Source organism: Mytilus californianus, unplaced genomic scaffold (genome assembly GCF_021869535.1).
Source record: "Mytilus californianus isolate M0D057914Y unplaced genomic scaffold, xbMytCali1.0.p SCAF_10, whole genome shotgun sequence".
Lineage (NCBI taxonomy): Eukaryota > Metazoa > Mollusca > Bivalvia > Mytilida > Mytilidae > Mytilus > Mytilus californianus.
Window position 1 is genome coordinate 62,267,765 of NW_026262582.1, and position 16,119 is coordinate 62,283,883.

The 16,119-nt window shown below is 32.5% G+C and overlaps 1 long non-coding RNA gene across 1 annotated transcript; it reads left to right on the plus strand.

Moving 5' to 3' along the window:
* Positions 1-225: 225 nt before the first annotated feature.
* On the plus strand, positions 226-14,462 carry LOC127718349 (uncharacterized). The gene is made up of 3 exons (XR_007989753.1): positions 226-317; positions 7,082-7,174; positions 14,274-14,462. It is a non-coding gene; the product is annotated as an uncharacterized LOC127718349 (long non-coding RNA).
* Positions 14,463-16,119: the final 1,657 nt, after the last annotated feature.

The following is a 16,119-nucleotide window of genomic DNA, read 5'->3' on the forward strand; positions in this document are numbered from 1 at the left end:
GTGAGCTGTGTGCACAGTTCAAGGTCAAATCTAAATTATATTTTTTTACGATGAAAAAAAGAAGAAAGAAACGATTTAAAAAATATAAAAAAATGTGTGTGAGCAAAAATGATCGATTTTGTATTTTTTATTATTGGTTAAAATCAATGAATGATAATTAATAAAATTTTTGGTCAAATCTAGCCCCGGGCTGCCTGTTTCGCGCGCTTTAAACGTCGTCCATATTGTATTTCATGACATACGAGAAAGATGTTATACCTTTTGCTCCTAGATAAAAAGGGTTATGACGAAGATTCAGTGACAAATACATAGTTACAGTGAGTTTATTAAATGAAAGGGAACATTTTACCATTGCAACATCCAATGTTTTGACAACTTTGTTTATTTTTAATGTTCATCTTAAAAGTTTATAGATCAGCTAAAAGTTCTAAGGGAGCTGCCATTTGATTTTTATGGGGGGCTAGGATGAAAAATTTTGTCCTGCATTTTTTTTTAGTTGTAATCTCTGTCCTGCCTTTTTACTTTTCACTCTATTCTATCCTGACCTTATTTCTTTTTTTTCATAAATTGTCATCCTGCCTTTTTTTTTTTTGTAAAGTGTCTCATCATGGTTTTTTTTTACTCAAAACTCCTGTCCTGCCTATTTTTTTCAAATTTCATCCTAAAGCTGAAAGCAAATAATCTTGCACAAGACGAGATAAAAATTTCAGCTATTCTGCAACTCAAAATGCAGGAAACTTAATCATTTGTTAAGGTGTACAAATTTAAAAGTGAAAATAATATTAACAAATTCAACATTTAACGAGTTACCATGCCAACAAACTACATCTGAGAATACTATAACACATGGGGTCGGTTTTATCACCACCGAACACCACCAAACACCCAAAAAAGACCCAAAAAGACCACTAACCCTTAAGAAAAATAGTAATGTTACACATGAAAATCAATCCTACGGTCATGTTTTTCACATTTTTATGTGCATTAGTGTTGTTTTAAGTTGAGAATCAAAACAAATAAAAAAAAAAACGCTTCCGGATCCAGCAATATTTTTTTACGGATTTACATTGTCTGTATTTCCTTGTAATTTATTATCTTATGGTCTTTACTTTTCAATAATTAGAAATAAATTGTTCAAATAAGTTAAAACATTTTATTTAATGTGAAATTATCACAATAATTATATTTAAAAAAACTGTTAGACTTGAAAGTATACTGTTCTGACAACAGCCCTTCAAGACTGTTCTTTTTGGTTCTCTTGTTATCATTTCTTTTTAATTTGTGTGTATATATGTATAAACATATTCATTTTCATTCAGAATTCATCAAATATATAAATAAAGATGAAAACAATATATTTATGTGTGTTAGATGGTATTTTAATGTGTTCGGTGGTGTTCAGTGGTGAAAAGACCTACTGTGACACACGTGTTATAGTAGACCTCGACTAAATGTATATATTTTGTACAATTTCTTGATTTTCCTTGTTTTACATCAACTTTTAAGTCAATATAAGATAGGGAAAGTATATGCATGATAATTGTGTGCATCTCATTTGAACTCGTACCACATATCTTGTATCTATCCAAGAAGCAACTTTATATTTGGTTAGAATATATATCAATGTTTATGATAGAGCTTCTCTCAAATTATTTTATTGTTTCTTGCCTGTGTATGATGTTTCTTTAAAGGAAATATTGACGGAAAACTGCACAAAGTTAGCAGTTAGTTTTCTTTGTTTTCATAAAATGTGACGTCATAACATCAAAAATCTTGTGTATATAATTCATTTATATTTCTTGATTTTATACTTTCCCAAACATGTGCAAATTTGAATAGTTTTTATACGACCGCAAACAAATTTTGTGGTCGTATATTGGTATGACGTTGGCGTCGTCGTCCGAAGACACATTGGTTTTCGCACTCTAACTTTAGTTTAGGTGAATGGATCTTTTTGAAATTTTACCGTAAGGTTAAATACCACAAAAGGAAGGTTGGGATTGATTTTAAGGGTTATGGTACCAACAGGGCCAAAAAGGGGCCAAAAATAAGCATTTTCTAGTTTCCAGACAATAACTGTGGAACGGTGTATGGATCTCTCTGAAATTATACTACAAGTTTCCATACCACAAAGGGATGGTTAGGATTTGCTTTGGGGGGTTATGGCTCAAACCGTTTAGGAATTAGGGGCAAAAAAGGGGGAAAAACAAAGTTGTCCTGGTTAATGGACAAATACTTTAGTACAAAACATAATTTAAAGCAGTGTAAGGGAGATAAATCAAATACATCATTGAAATTATCTCCCTTACACTGCTTTTAAATTATGTATAAAGTAATGGTTAATGAACAATAAAGATAATTTAAAACAGTGTAAGGGAGGTAATCCCAATACGTTTTGGTTACTTCCCTTACACTGCTTTTAAATTATGTTTAAAGAAATGCATATTTATAAAGGAAGACCAGTAAAAATATCTGCAAATGTTGCATCATTTTTTTTTACAAAAAAATCCATATGAAAGATTTGACACTATATTTTTAATTCTATTATAAAATAGATTAAGTTAGCACTATGGTAAATTTAAATGGGTAATTATGGTTGCCAACTCCATTGGAAATTTGAATTGAGATTATCACCATATCTTGAGGGAAAGAATTTTTTTGGGGAAAAAAGGGGGGGATAAAAAGAAATTGTGGGGGTCAATTTTTTCTCATTTCAGATTTCAGAAATTAAAAAGAATTATTCTTCAAATATTATTTTTTTTTCAAATTTCAAATATTGAAAAATTTCAAGAAGTAATCTTTAATTGCACAGTATGGCGCATTAGATTTGTTAAATCTTTGATCACATTTATTTATTTGTTATGCCGAATCTAGATTTTTAATTTTGGGTCCAGTTTTCAAAATAGTCTACATTAAGGTCCAAAGGGTCCAAAATTAAACTTTGTTTGATTTTAGCAAAAATTGAATATATGAGGTTCTTTGATATGCTGAATCTAAACATGTATTTAGATTTTTGATTTTTGGCCCAGTTTTCAAGTTGGTCCAAATTGGGGTCCAAAATTAAACTGTTTGATTTCAACAAAAATTGAATATATGGGGTTCTTTGAAATGCTGAATCTAACCATGTATTTAGATTTTTTATTTGTGGACCCCGTTATCATATTGGTTCATATTGAGGTCAAAAGGGTCCAAAATTAAACTTTGTTTGATTTCATCTAAAATTGAATTATTGGGGCTCTTTGATATTCCAAATCTAACCGTGTATTTAGATTTTTAATTTTGGGTCCTGTTTTTTAAATTGGTCTACATTAAGGTCCAAAGGGTCCAAAATTAAACTTAGTTTGATTTTAACAAAAATTGAATTCTTGGGGTTCTTTGATATGCTGAATCTAAACATGTGTTTAGATTTTTGATTATGGGCCCAGTTTTCAAGTTGGTCCAAGATAGGGTCCAGTATTTAAACTTTGTTTGATTTCAACAAAAAATGAATATATGGGGTTCTTTGATATGCTGAATCTAAACATGTATTTAGATTTTTGATTATGGGCCCAGTTTTCAAGTTGGTCCAAATTGGGGTCCAAAATTAAACTTTGTTTGATTTCAACAAAAATTGAATATATGAAGTTCTTTGATATACTGAATCTAACCATGTATTTAGATTTTTTATTTGTAGGCCCCGCTATCAAATTGGTTCATATTGAGGTCAAAAGGGTCCAAAATTAAACTTTGTTTGATTTCATCAAAAATTGAATTATTGGGGTTCTTTGATATGCCAAATCTAACCGTGTTTTTAGATGTTTAATTTTAAGTCCCGTTTTTTAAATTGGTCTTCATTGAGGTCCAAAGGGTCCAAAATTAAACTTAGTTTGATTTTAACAAAAATTGAATTCTTGGGGTTCTTTGATATGCTGAATCTAACCATGAATTTAGATTTTTTATTTGTAGGCCCTGCTATCAAATTGGTTCATATTGAGGTCAAAAGGGTCCCAAATTAAACTTTGTTTGATTTCATCAAAAATTGAATTATTGGGGTTCTTTGATATTCCAAATCTAACTATGTATTTAGATTTTTAATTTTAAGTCCCGTTTTTTAAATTGGTCTACATTAAGGTCCAAAGGGCCCAAAATTAAACTTAGTTTGATTTTAGCAAAAATTGAATTCTTGGGGTTCTTTGATATGCTGAATCTAAACATGTGTTTAGATTTTTGATTATGGGCCCAGTTTTCAAGTTTGTCCAAGTTGGGGTCCAAAATTAAACTTTGTTTGATTTTAACAAAAATTGAATATATGGGGTTCTTTGATATGCTGAATCTAACCATGTATTTTGATTTTGGACATTGGACCATAATAGCTAAATTAAAAAAATTCAAGTTCTTAGACCACATTCTTTCTGTGTCAGAAACCTATGCTGTTTCAAATATTTAATAACAATCCAAATTCAGAGCTGTATCAAGCTTGAATGTTGTGTCCATACTTGCCCCAACTGTTCAGGGTTCGACCTCTGCGGTCGTATCAAGCTGCGCCCCAGCGAAGCATTTTATTTTTGGGTAAAACCGGGTCTTAATGCCAGGGCCTTCTCCTTTCATGTACATTTTGTTTTGTGTACTGTACTCATCATATTTTCATTCTTCAAGTACAATGTTGGTGCATCTCATAGCACTTTAAGGGCATTTGCTAGCTTACTGTCTACAGTGTGCTATGATAATAGTGTGGTAACTCTTATATTATTTTAATGTGCCTGTCCCAAGACGGGAGCCTCTTTGGTCCTATGTCCTATCTTAATGTTTCTCAATTTGGAAAATTGGATTTTTATGGCAGAGCGATCATTTGATTCTTTTGTATACGTCCCCATGTCAAAATTTTGACGGGACGTATTATGGTATACAAATGTCGTCTGTCTGTCCAGCGTAAACATGTCGCACAGTAACTTAATTGAGAACGACTTATCCAAATTTCATGAAACTTAACATAGTTGTTTCTTATGATGGTCAAACGATCTGTATACTTTTTTGTGAAAATAAGATTAAAACTTTTTGAGTTACAGGACTTAATAACTAAAACAGGTATTAATCTAATGATCTGTATACTTTTTTGGTTTTGATTCAAAATTTTAATTTTAGAGATATTGATTTTTTTGTAAAAGGAAGGGGGGTTTTCACAGGTCGCGCCGTATCTTAAAAACGATTTCTGACTATTGCTTAAAACTTTACACACTTCTTAGTTATATTAATCTAAAGATCTGTATACTTTTTGGTTTTGATTTAAAATTTTGTTTTAGAGATATTGAGTTTTTTGTAAAAAAGAGGGGAGTTTTCGCATGTGGCGCCGTACAATGTATGTCAGAAACTATTTATGATTATTGCATAAAAATTCACACACAAGACGACAGCCCTTTCATGCGCTTATGGCCCAGCTGTTTTTTTTCTGTTAATATTCATAACTTTTATAGACTTTGGATGATTAACAGTTAAATAATGATTTAAAATTGAAAAGTTTACTTTGTTCGACATTGTTGAAAACATATATGATCTAAAATTACATTATCTATGCTTACGAAAAGAATCAAATATATTTATTTAGAAATCCTAGAATTAATTTTGTTTAAAAATCTGGTCATGCAGTAGTGTCATTTGAGTGATGTGACACTGCGGAAATATAAAGACTAGATCATAGTTTGTAATTTCTAAATCTTTTGTGAGTAAAGAATGTTACTCCAGGATTATTTGATTTTCACAATGAAAAGCGTTATAATATATATAGTCATCAGTTCGTCTAGTATCTATCTTCCCTAAGGGACTAAGTGAAATAAACACTTAGCTTCTTTTTGTCTTGCACATGTTGGGACCAAACAACTTATATGGTGATGAATACTTGCATAAGTGAATAAAATTATCCTTCTTTAGAGGGCTGGAGGTATAAAGGTTTAAAACCATCAAATCATGGTACATCATCTGGTTGCATATATGAAAAAAAAAATAATCCCTTTAATTTGACAGTTGAAGTCAATTAATCCTACATCTCATTGCAAAAAAAAATGTCTGAGTCATAAACATATATCTTGGCTGTTTCAAAGCACCATTATTTTTTTTATTTGGTGTTTCTATTGAATATTTTAGAAACTGGCTGTTACATGGTTACTATAAAGCTTGTACACAGGAAAAAAAGAGGTGAAAATTTGATTGTTTAACTTCCAGAGTGATAGTTATTTTCTTATACGCATTGAAATGTTATTTGAAATTTTTTCTATAGTATTGGACAGGATAAAACTTTACTCATGCCAAGTATTTTTTTATTTGAAATAAAGATATTAAAATTCTGCACAATTTTTTGAAAAGTGCAAATTTAACAAAGACTAATAGGGGATATGCAATTCAATGGTGGTATTACACCTATATTTGTTTAAAGTTGATTTAAAGCAGGAAAATGGCTAAAGTGCTTTTCTAGCTACAATCTCTGTCTGTATCAGTTAGTCTATAAAAAGGTATCAATTATTGACCGGTCAATTTGCAGGTTACTACAAATTTGGACCACTAGTTTTCAGCTAAAGTGAAAACATTAACTTGCAATCTATTGTACCTGAACACCTGACCAACAACAATATAGGGAAATATAAAGTTGACCATTGAATTTTATGTTAAATCTAACAATAGAAATTTGTTCATTGAGGCATAACTGAGTAGAATTTACCTGATCATAACAGATATGTGGTGAAAAATAAGTTGTATTTTCAGTCACTTTAGCAGTAAAGTAGACATGTGCATATTAAATAAAGTAGGTATACATCAATTGGTGCATCGAATGTTGCAGGTTATTGCCATAATAAGTAGAAAATGCTCTTGTTTTGCCATTTTCTGCTTAAAGACAGGCTCAACAAATATATCTCATTACAGAGGGATAATTTTAATCAGCTGTAGGAGGTTAAGGAAATCACTATACAAATATTGTCACCATATATATGGGGTTTGGTCCCAACCTTTTACAGAGTGTGGGAAATTAAAGAATTGTCTCCAATTGTATAATAATAGAATAATTTCATTATTTGTGTCAATATTTACTAACTGTTTGAATCATTGTTTTCAGGCTTCCAGTGCAGTGTTTGTAATGAGCCACAATAAGACAAAACACTGGCAGGCAACACTAGACAAGATGATGGAAATGGCAGGTTGTTTCATGGTAAGCATCTTTTGTAATTAATTCACTTATTGTCTCCTAACTTTAAATGCAAAGTCTTCCAGGTTGGTCAATAATAGGGACAACCTGCCAATTAGGGTATATAATACTTTAAATGAGTAACGATCTCTCTATTTAGTCAATTATGGTATATTATTAAAGAGTTAAATATGAATTTATTTCCACGTCCAATGGAAGGAAGGAGGGTTTGTTGGTTAAATATGTCAGTTCATCCGAGTCCTCGTTTTCATCAGTCTTTGGAATACCAAATTTAATTCTGAAATTTAGACAGTATCAAGCTTCAATTGAGCATGCAATACAGAGAAGTGTAAACTATTATTAGGGCCTTCCAATAAGACAAGGGTTCCCTTTATTTTTCAATTTGTCCATCTGTGGTTTTTGTCCACAATTTTCTGTAAACGCACAAACCAAACCAAACCAAATTTTGCACAGTTGATTTGTCTTATCTGTAAATGTGTATTAAAGCCTCTCTTGTGACGAAAGTCATGGAAATTAAAACAGGGATTGTTTTTCTGGCGACAATGACAGTTTCAGCTCTGGCGTCAACAATTGTTAAGTTTTCTGCTCAAGTTAGTTTGAAAGGAACTAACTGTTCTAGATTAATGATATTTTGTATGAAGTCGCTTTACTATCAGTACATATATCAGTTTGACGACTATTTTGAGGCCCTGTCCCTAGGTCCTAGGGGCTTTGAATTAATTAGCAATTTTCAATGTTAAGTTGTTCTGCTTAAGTCAGTTTGATATAGGATCTATTTGTGATATTTCAATGATATTTTGTATGAAGTCGTATTTCTATCAGTTCCTATCAATATATATATGTAACTTAAGCAGAAAATCGTAACATTGAAAATTGCTAAATAATTTAAAGTTACAATAAACAACGATATTTTCTATAAATTTACATAACGTCTGTCCATCTCTGTGTTTGTCGACCATTTCCAGGCCCTGCCCACTTGATCTTGGTCTAGTGACTGATTTAATAAGCAATCTTGCTGTCCATCAAATTGTCTTTTTCTGAATTTTATGCTGAAAAGGCAAGACATGTCTCTGTGTCAACAGTTAATATAAGCATTAGCATTTCTCTTTTCCATGGAGGTTTATATTTGGCAGTCATGTTTGCACTGGTACATTGTCCGCACCCCCTTCTCCCCACTAAATTTCAGGTAAAAAAAACTATTTGTAACTGTTGGAAAATGTTAAATGAAACTGCGGTATATAATTTCACAAATTGTGTGTGGTCGTTTGCAGTATTTTCATGGAAAAACCCGTTTGCCATCATCAAACAGAAGTTGAAACTGCTTGTAAATGATTCATTCTAGTACACTTCAGGATTGTTAAAGTAAGTCAAAATCACACAATAAACAATTTAGAAACCTGTGTATGTTTAAACCGGAAGTTTGAATAGCATATGTAAAAGAAATTAAAAACAGTGAGAGTCGAAATCCGTACTTAACAGATATCACTATAATACAACTTTGAAAGTAAAACAGTTCCATGCATGCATATCCTTGTGTAAAACAATGTTTAATATATCTATCACATTAATGTTTGAAGGGTCTTAAGCTAATACAAAACATATTCGTCTGTATGAAACACCAAAATGGAACGAATATTATCCGTTTGACTAATCTATAAATCTTCAGAAAATAATTCTTAAAAATTCATTTTTGCAAATACTTTTTTTTTGATGTATGTTAATGTATGATATATACAAACTCTGACTATGGTCGAATATTATAATTTTGGGCCAATAATCAAAAAAGTTACTCTTTAGGTCTCTATGTTACTTCTATTTTAGTCTAATTATAAAATACTTGATGGAGTAAGTATGAATAGTGTAACATATTTTGCAGTTTTTAGCTCAAAACGGTGAGCTTTTGTCATCACTTGGCGTCCGTCGTCATCTGTCGTCGTCCGTCTGGTGAAAACTATTCAAACATCTTCTCCTCTTAAAATACTAAACCAATTCCAACCAAACTTAAGCCGAATGATGCTTAGGGTATCTAGAACAAAGTTTGTGTTTTATTTACTGTTTCATCAAATAACATGGCCGCCATGGCTAAAAATAGAACATAGGGGTAAAATGCAGCTTTTGGCTTATTTCTCAAAAACCAAAGCATTTAGATCAAATCTGACATAGATGAAAGTGTTCATTAGGTGAAGTTCTATCAGCCCTGAAATTTCCAGTTGAATCTGATAACCCATTGTTGGGTTGCTGCCACTAAATGGGTAATTTTAAGGAAATTTTAGAGTTTTTGGTTATTATCTTGAATATTATTAATGATAAAGATAAACTGTGAACAGCAAAAATGTTCAGCAAGGTAAGATCTACAAATAAGTTTTATATGATCAAAATTGTCCCCTTAAGGAGTTATTGCCCTTTAAGGACAATTTTACTCAATTTGTTTATCATGTTTTCTTACTTAAAAAAATCTTCTTTGAAACTACTGAACCAATTCCAACCAAACTTAAGCTGAATGATACTAAGGATGTCTAGAAGAAAGTTTGTTTTATTTTCTGTTTCATAAAAAAACATGGCCACCATGGCTAAAAATAGAATGTAGGGGTAACATGCAATTTTTGGCTTATATCTCAAAAACCAAAGCATTTAGAGCTAATCTGACAAGAGGTAAAAATGTTTATTAGGCCAAGCTCTGTCAGCCCTGAAATTTTCAGATGAATCTAACAACCCATTGTTGGATTGCTGCCATTTAATTGGTAATTTTAAGGAAATTTTGCAGATTTTGGTTATTTTCTTGAATATTATTAATGATAAAGATAAACTGTAAACAGCAAAAATATTCAGCAAAGCAAGATCTATAAATAAGTTCAAATGACCAAAATTGTCAATTGTCCCCTTAAGGAGTTATTGCCCTTTAAAATAAATTTTTCACTATTTATTTATTGAGTTTAAAATTGAGAATGGAAATGGGGAATGTGTCAAAGAGACAACAACCCGACCATAGAGCAGACAACAGCTGAAGGCCACCAATAGGTCTTCAATGCAGTGAGAAACTCCCTCACCTGGAGGCATCCTTCAGCTGGCCAACAAATATGTATTCTAGTTCAGTGATAATGTTTGCTTACTTTAAAAAATCTCCTTTGAAACCAAACTTGGGATGAATGAGTTTCAGAGTATCTAGTATAAATTTTGTATTTTATTTTCTTGTACGTCAAGAAACATTGCCACTGTGGCTAAAATGAAACATCTGCGAAAATGTATTTCTTTGATTTTGAAGAAAATATGACAGATTATAACTTAGAACATTTCAATGGAAGTTTTAAGCCATTCATTAATATATATTGAAAAGCAAAAATAATCATTGATGAAAGATTTAAGCAAAAAATTACAGATGAGCGATTCAGGCTCTTGAGAGCCTCTTGTTTTTGAATTTTTTCATATTTGCCTATTATATTGAAAACTATATAGACAAGAGAGAAACTTTAAACTGCAAAAATGATCAGAAGGGTAGTATGAAATAGTCATTTGACTTCTGATTAGAGTTAATGCCCTTTCATGACGATATGTACAATTTTTTTTGCATTTTTGTTTTATATCTAATAACTTATGATAGATAAAAAGAAACTTATATAAACAAAAAATGATCAGCAAGACAAGATCTACAATTATGACGAATGGCGGAAGTTGTCCAAATACTCCTTATTGGAGTGATTGCCCTTAAATGACGAATTTTGCATTATATGATAAAAATTATAATAGATAGATGGAAACTTAAATAATCAAAAACGATTAGCAAGACAAGACCTACTAACAAGTCAAATTTTGCTGATATAATTAGTAGACTATAAATCTTTACAGGAGTTGTTGCCCTTAAATTTGGAAATTTTTTTTTACCCTCTTATTTGTTTGGAGCAAAAGCTAAATTAGATAGAGAGAAATTAAACAGACTTCAATGATAAGCAATATAAGATAAAAAAAAACCCAAGATTTTTGTCATTAACTCTATTCTCATCTACAATGTTGGAGAGTATCCTTTGTTGAATATGTATATAGACCCAAGGTGAGCGACAAAGAGCCTCTAGTTAAGTCTCCCAAACGAAGTTTGGGAAGACTTATTGTTTTTGCTCAGTTCTTATTATTATTATTCTTCTTCTTCTTCTTCTTCTTCTTCTTCCGCCGCTTTTAAATTTGAACTTGTCCGCACCCGTTCTCCAAAACCGCTTGTCAGATTAACTTAGGGTTTCACAATATGTTAGACTTACATGTCTAGTGGTGCAATCAGGGTTTTGTTTGTGCAATGGGGTTTATAAAGGGGTACTTTGAGGGGCAAAAAGAAAAGAGGGTTTTACTATAGAACCCTATGGGATTTTATTTTTTAAAATTTTCAAATGATTATAAATTGAAAACCGTTTGTGATAGACACAATCTTTTTAATTGAAAATGTTCTAAATGATAAAGCCCATTAAATGAAATACAGGGTTAGTCCCCAGGGGTCACCCCCACCCCCTGCCATTTAAGAAAGTTCTAATACCTTGTAAGTGGTCAGGATCCCCACCCCTAAACCATATATATTCTGGTTTGTCATGCTAAGATGGTTTGAATGATATACAGGGTTAGTCCCCAGGGGTCATCCCGACCCCCTGCCATTTGAGAAAGTTCTAATATCTTGTTAATGGTCGAGATCCCCACCCCTAAACCATATATATTCTGGTTTGTCATGATAAAGCACATCAAATGTAATACAGGGTTAGTCCCCAGGGGTCACCCCCACCCCCTGCCATTTAAGAAAGTTCTAATATCTTCTAAGTGGTCAAGATCCCCACCCCTAAACCATATATATTCTGGTTTGTCATGCTAAGATGGTTTGAATGATATACAGGGTTAGTCCCCAGGGGTCATCCCGACCCCCTGCCATTTGAGAAAGTTCAAATATCTTGTAAATGGTCGAGATCCCCACCCCTAAACCATATATATTCTGGTTTGTCATGATAAAGCACATCAAATGAAATACAGGGTTAGTCCCCAGGGGTCACCCCACCCCCTGCCATTTAAGAAAGTTCTAATACCTTGTAAGTGGTCAAGATCCCCACCCCTAAACCATATATATTCTGGTTTGTCATGCTGAGATGGTTTGAATGATATACAGGGTTAGTCCCCAGGGGTCATCCCGACCCCCTGCCATTTGAGAAAGTTCTAATATCTTGTAAATGGTTGAGATCCCCACCCCTAAACCATATATATTCTGGTTTGTCATGATAAAGCACATCAAATGAAATACAGGGTTAGTCCCCAGGGGTCACCCCCACCCCCTGCCATTAAAGAAAGTTCTAATATCTTCTAAGTGGTCAAGATCCCCACCCATAAACCATATATATTCTGGTTTGTCATGCTAAGATGGTTTGAATGATATACAGGGTTAGTCCCCAGGGGTCATCCCGCCCCCCTGCCATTTGAGAAAGTTCTAATATCTTGTAAATGGTTGAGATCCCCACCCCTAAACCATATATATTCTGGTTTGTCATGATAAAGCACATCAAATGAAATACAGGGTTAGTCCCCAGGGGTCATCCCGACCCCCTGCAATTTGAGAAAGTTCTAATATCTTGTAAATGGTCGAGATCCCCACCCCTAAACCATATATATTCCTATTTGTCATGTCTCGAACATTTGAATGACGTATACGGTCAGTCCCCAGGGGTTCCCCCCACCCCCAATGTTCTTATATCTTGTAAATGGTTGAGATCCCCACCCCTAAACCATATATATTCCTGTTCCTCATGTAATGAACATTTGAATGACGTATAGGGCCAGTCCCCAGCGGTTCCTCCCCACCCCCAATGTTCTAGTATCTTGTAAATGGTCGAGATCCCCACCCCTAAACCATATATATTCTGGTTTGTCATGCCAAGATGATTTGAATGATATACAAGGTTAGTCCCCAGGCATCACTAATGCATATAACTTTACTGGACCAAACCAATTTTCACTGGATGTGGCCCAATGTCAGGCGACCCTGGGAATTACGAATTATGGGAGCTTCGTTTGGGAGACTTCGTAACAGCATCCTGTTACAATCATTTCTTGTTATAGTTTGTTCTTGTTATGCTGTTAAACCACTTTAATAGCTTGTTCTTAATATAATAATGTTATGCTGTTAAACCACTGTCCCAATTAAGTAAGTGGGAGGATTGGATGCCAGCAAACATGTTTAACCCCACTACATTTTAATGTGCTTGTCCCAAGTCAGGAGCCTGTAATATAGGGGTGGTTGTTTTTTGCTGTATATCATATTTGTTTTATCATCTATTGTTAAATTTGTACATATAAATCAGGCTGTAAGTTTTCTCATCTGAACTTTTTTGTTTTACATTTGTCATAATGTTGAAGGCTATTTGGTGACCAATAGCTATTATTGTTAACTTCTACGTCTTTTGGTCTCTAGTGGAGAATGGTCTCATTGGCAATATACCACTTCTTCTGATTTTCATATTTATTCTTATTACGCTTGTCTAAAACTGACTTATTCTTGTCTGTGGCTAATGAAGAGTATTTATCAATCAAAACTTTCACATATTTCGTGTTTATGATTAAGCAAAATTAGACTTTTTGAGAGCATTTGATGTCACTATTAGTGTGCAATTTTCCAGGTTATAAAGGGACATAATTCTAGAACAATAAGTGACTCACAGCTCAAATTCGAACACTTTTTACGAGTTTTGGTTCTGAGCATTGTACATGAGTTTCTCAAATATTTTAGCAAAACTTGGCCCAACTGCAGAAACCAGCATAACGTACCTTAAAAATAAAAAAAAATACCTGTGTTATTTCCCTTATTGACTTTGGTATATCGAAGGCTCTTCATATCATAGCACAGTTTAAATATCTGTAAGTGTTGAGATCATTTCAAACTTGACATATACTTTTAACTCTGTTTAAATTGATCAATTAAGTTTTTATAAAATGTGTAGTCATTATTAACATGGATAGGCTTAAACATATTGTTTACTTTATATGATAATCGTATGCTTATCCAAAGTTGGATATGGCACCTATTACAATTATATCAGTAGTTTACAAATCTAAAGTTTTCAATAATTGAATTATTTTTATATTGTAGATGATGTTTTTGGTATAGAGCGGACCTATAATGGAGGGGACAGCCGTAGATGAAACTTTTGAGATAGAAGATCTAATGTTGTACTGAGAAGACAGTTCTGCTGAGAGTTTTGTGATGTAGCTAGGTTTGAGATTCTCTAAATTTGACTTAAAGATATTGGTAATGAGATTGGTTAAATTAGACATTTAAAAAAAAAAGGTAGTTTTTAAGGGCCAATGATCCATTTCCTTTATTTTCTAAATATACATGTTCCCAGAAATGAAGTCTGCAGATGACTTATTGCAGTTTAACTACATCCAGAATCCTGTGAAGAATCAACTTTCTACTTTACCGTTAAAAAGTCCCTAATTATTGAGTTATTTTTCTTTTTAAGTAGCCACCAAAATTTAGGTGAAATTATGCTGAAATATCAAAATATTAGAATTTCCCCAAAAAACTCTAGCCTTTATATTACACATCTTTTGTTGGCGCGGCAGTATATTTAAGAAAAATGAAAAAAAAAAAAAAAAAAATGTGAACTAAGAAAAAAATATGATACTGCTGAAAACCTGTGTGATATAGAGGTTTGAGTTTCTCTAAATTTGAGTTCAAAGAAATTGGTAATGAGATTTGTTAAATAAGACCTTTATGATATGTTTTATAAGGCTGAAGGTCTATTTCCTTTATTTTTTAATGCACATGCTTCCAGAAAGGAAGTCTGCAGATGACTCATTGCAGTTTAACCACATACAGAATTTTAGTTTAGAATCATGGGAGGAATTGACTTTCAACTTTATCTTTTAAACCCTAATTATAATTTATTTATTCAGTAGATTCTTTTTAAACAGGCCCATTGCAATTAAGGTAAAAATTTTGATAAAATATGAAATTTTAGAATTTCCCATGAATCTAGTCTTTATATTACACATCTTTTGTTGGGACGGCAGTATATATTTAAGAAAAATGAAAGAAAAAAAAAAGATGGAGAAAAAAATATGATACTGCTGAAAATTTGAATATAAAGATATAAGTATTAAGGATCTTGTACAGTCAAACCTGTTTTAAGCATGTCACTCATGGGAAGTATCAAAAGGGACGGCTCGAGAAAAGTGACCTTTAAAAAGAGTTTCTGTGGCTGGGAATGCAACTTGGTTTAGTGTTTTAGTTGGAAGATTTATCGTTCGTTCGTTCGTTTGTGTGAGCAGACAAATATTAAAGGGTGGACTCTTGCACTGTCAATTTGAAGAAGACATTTATTGATTTAAAGGTGTTGATATAATTGGATAAACAAGTCTGTGAAATGCTTTTCAATGGTATTTATTGAAGGGAGTGGAATACAAGGATTCACAAATTTACTTCCTATTGCAAGATCTATGTTGCAAACCGTGAAACGGGTTCTGATTCTCATTTTGATTTTGATACTGAACACATATATTTTTCATCATGATTATAATTGTAATTAAAAACAGTAAAATGATGATTTCGTTCATAAAATAAGGTGACCGCATCGGACAGGTGACCACTGCAATGAGTAAATATATAGAGAAAATGCTTGAGAGGGTCACCAAGAGACCGTTAAGAGATAGTTGACCTCTTAAACAAGGTGGTGGGTGACCTTAAGGCAGGTTTGACTGTATATGATTATTTTTTTCACATCTAGAATTTTTATAATCAATAAATCATGTAAAGAGTGACTTTCAATCAACTTGATCATTAACAACCATTGTTTTAGAAGTTTCTTTTTAAGCATAAGCAGCAACTGTTTTTTTTTAAAGGAAATACCTACATGAATGAGATGCAAAGAGTGGAATAATCAGCAAGGAGACATGAAATTCATTTTCAGGTATAATTGGATTGCTGCTACATA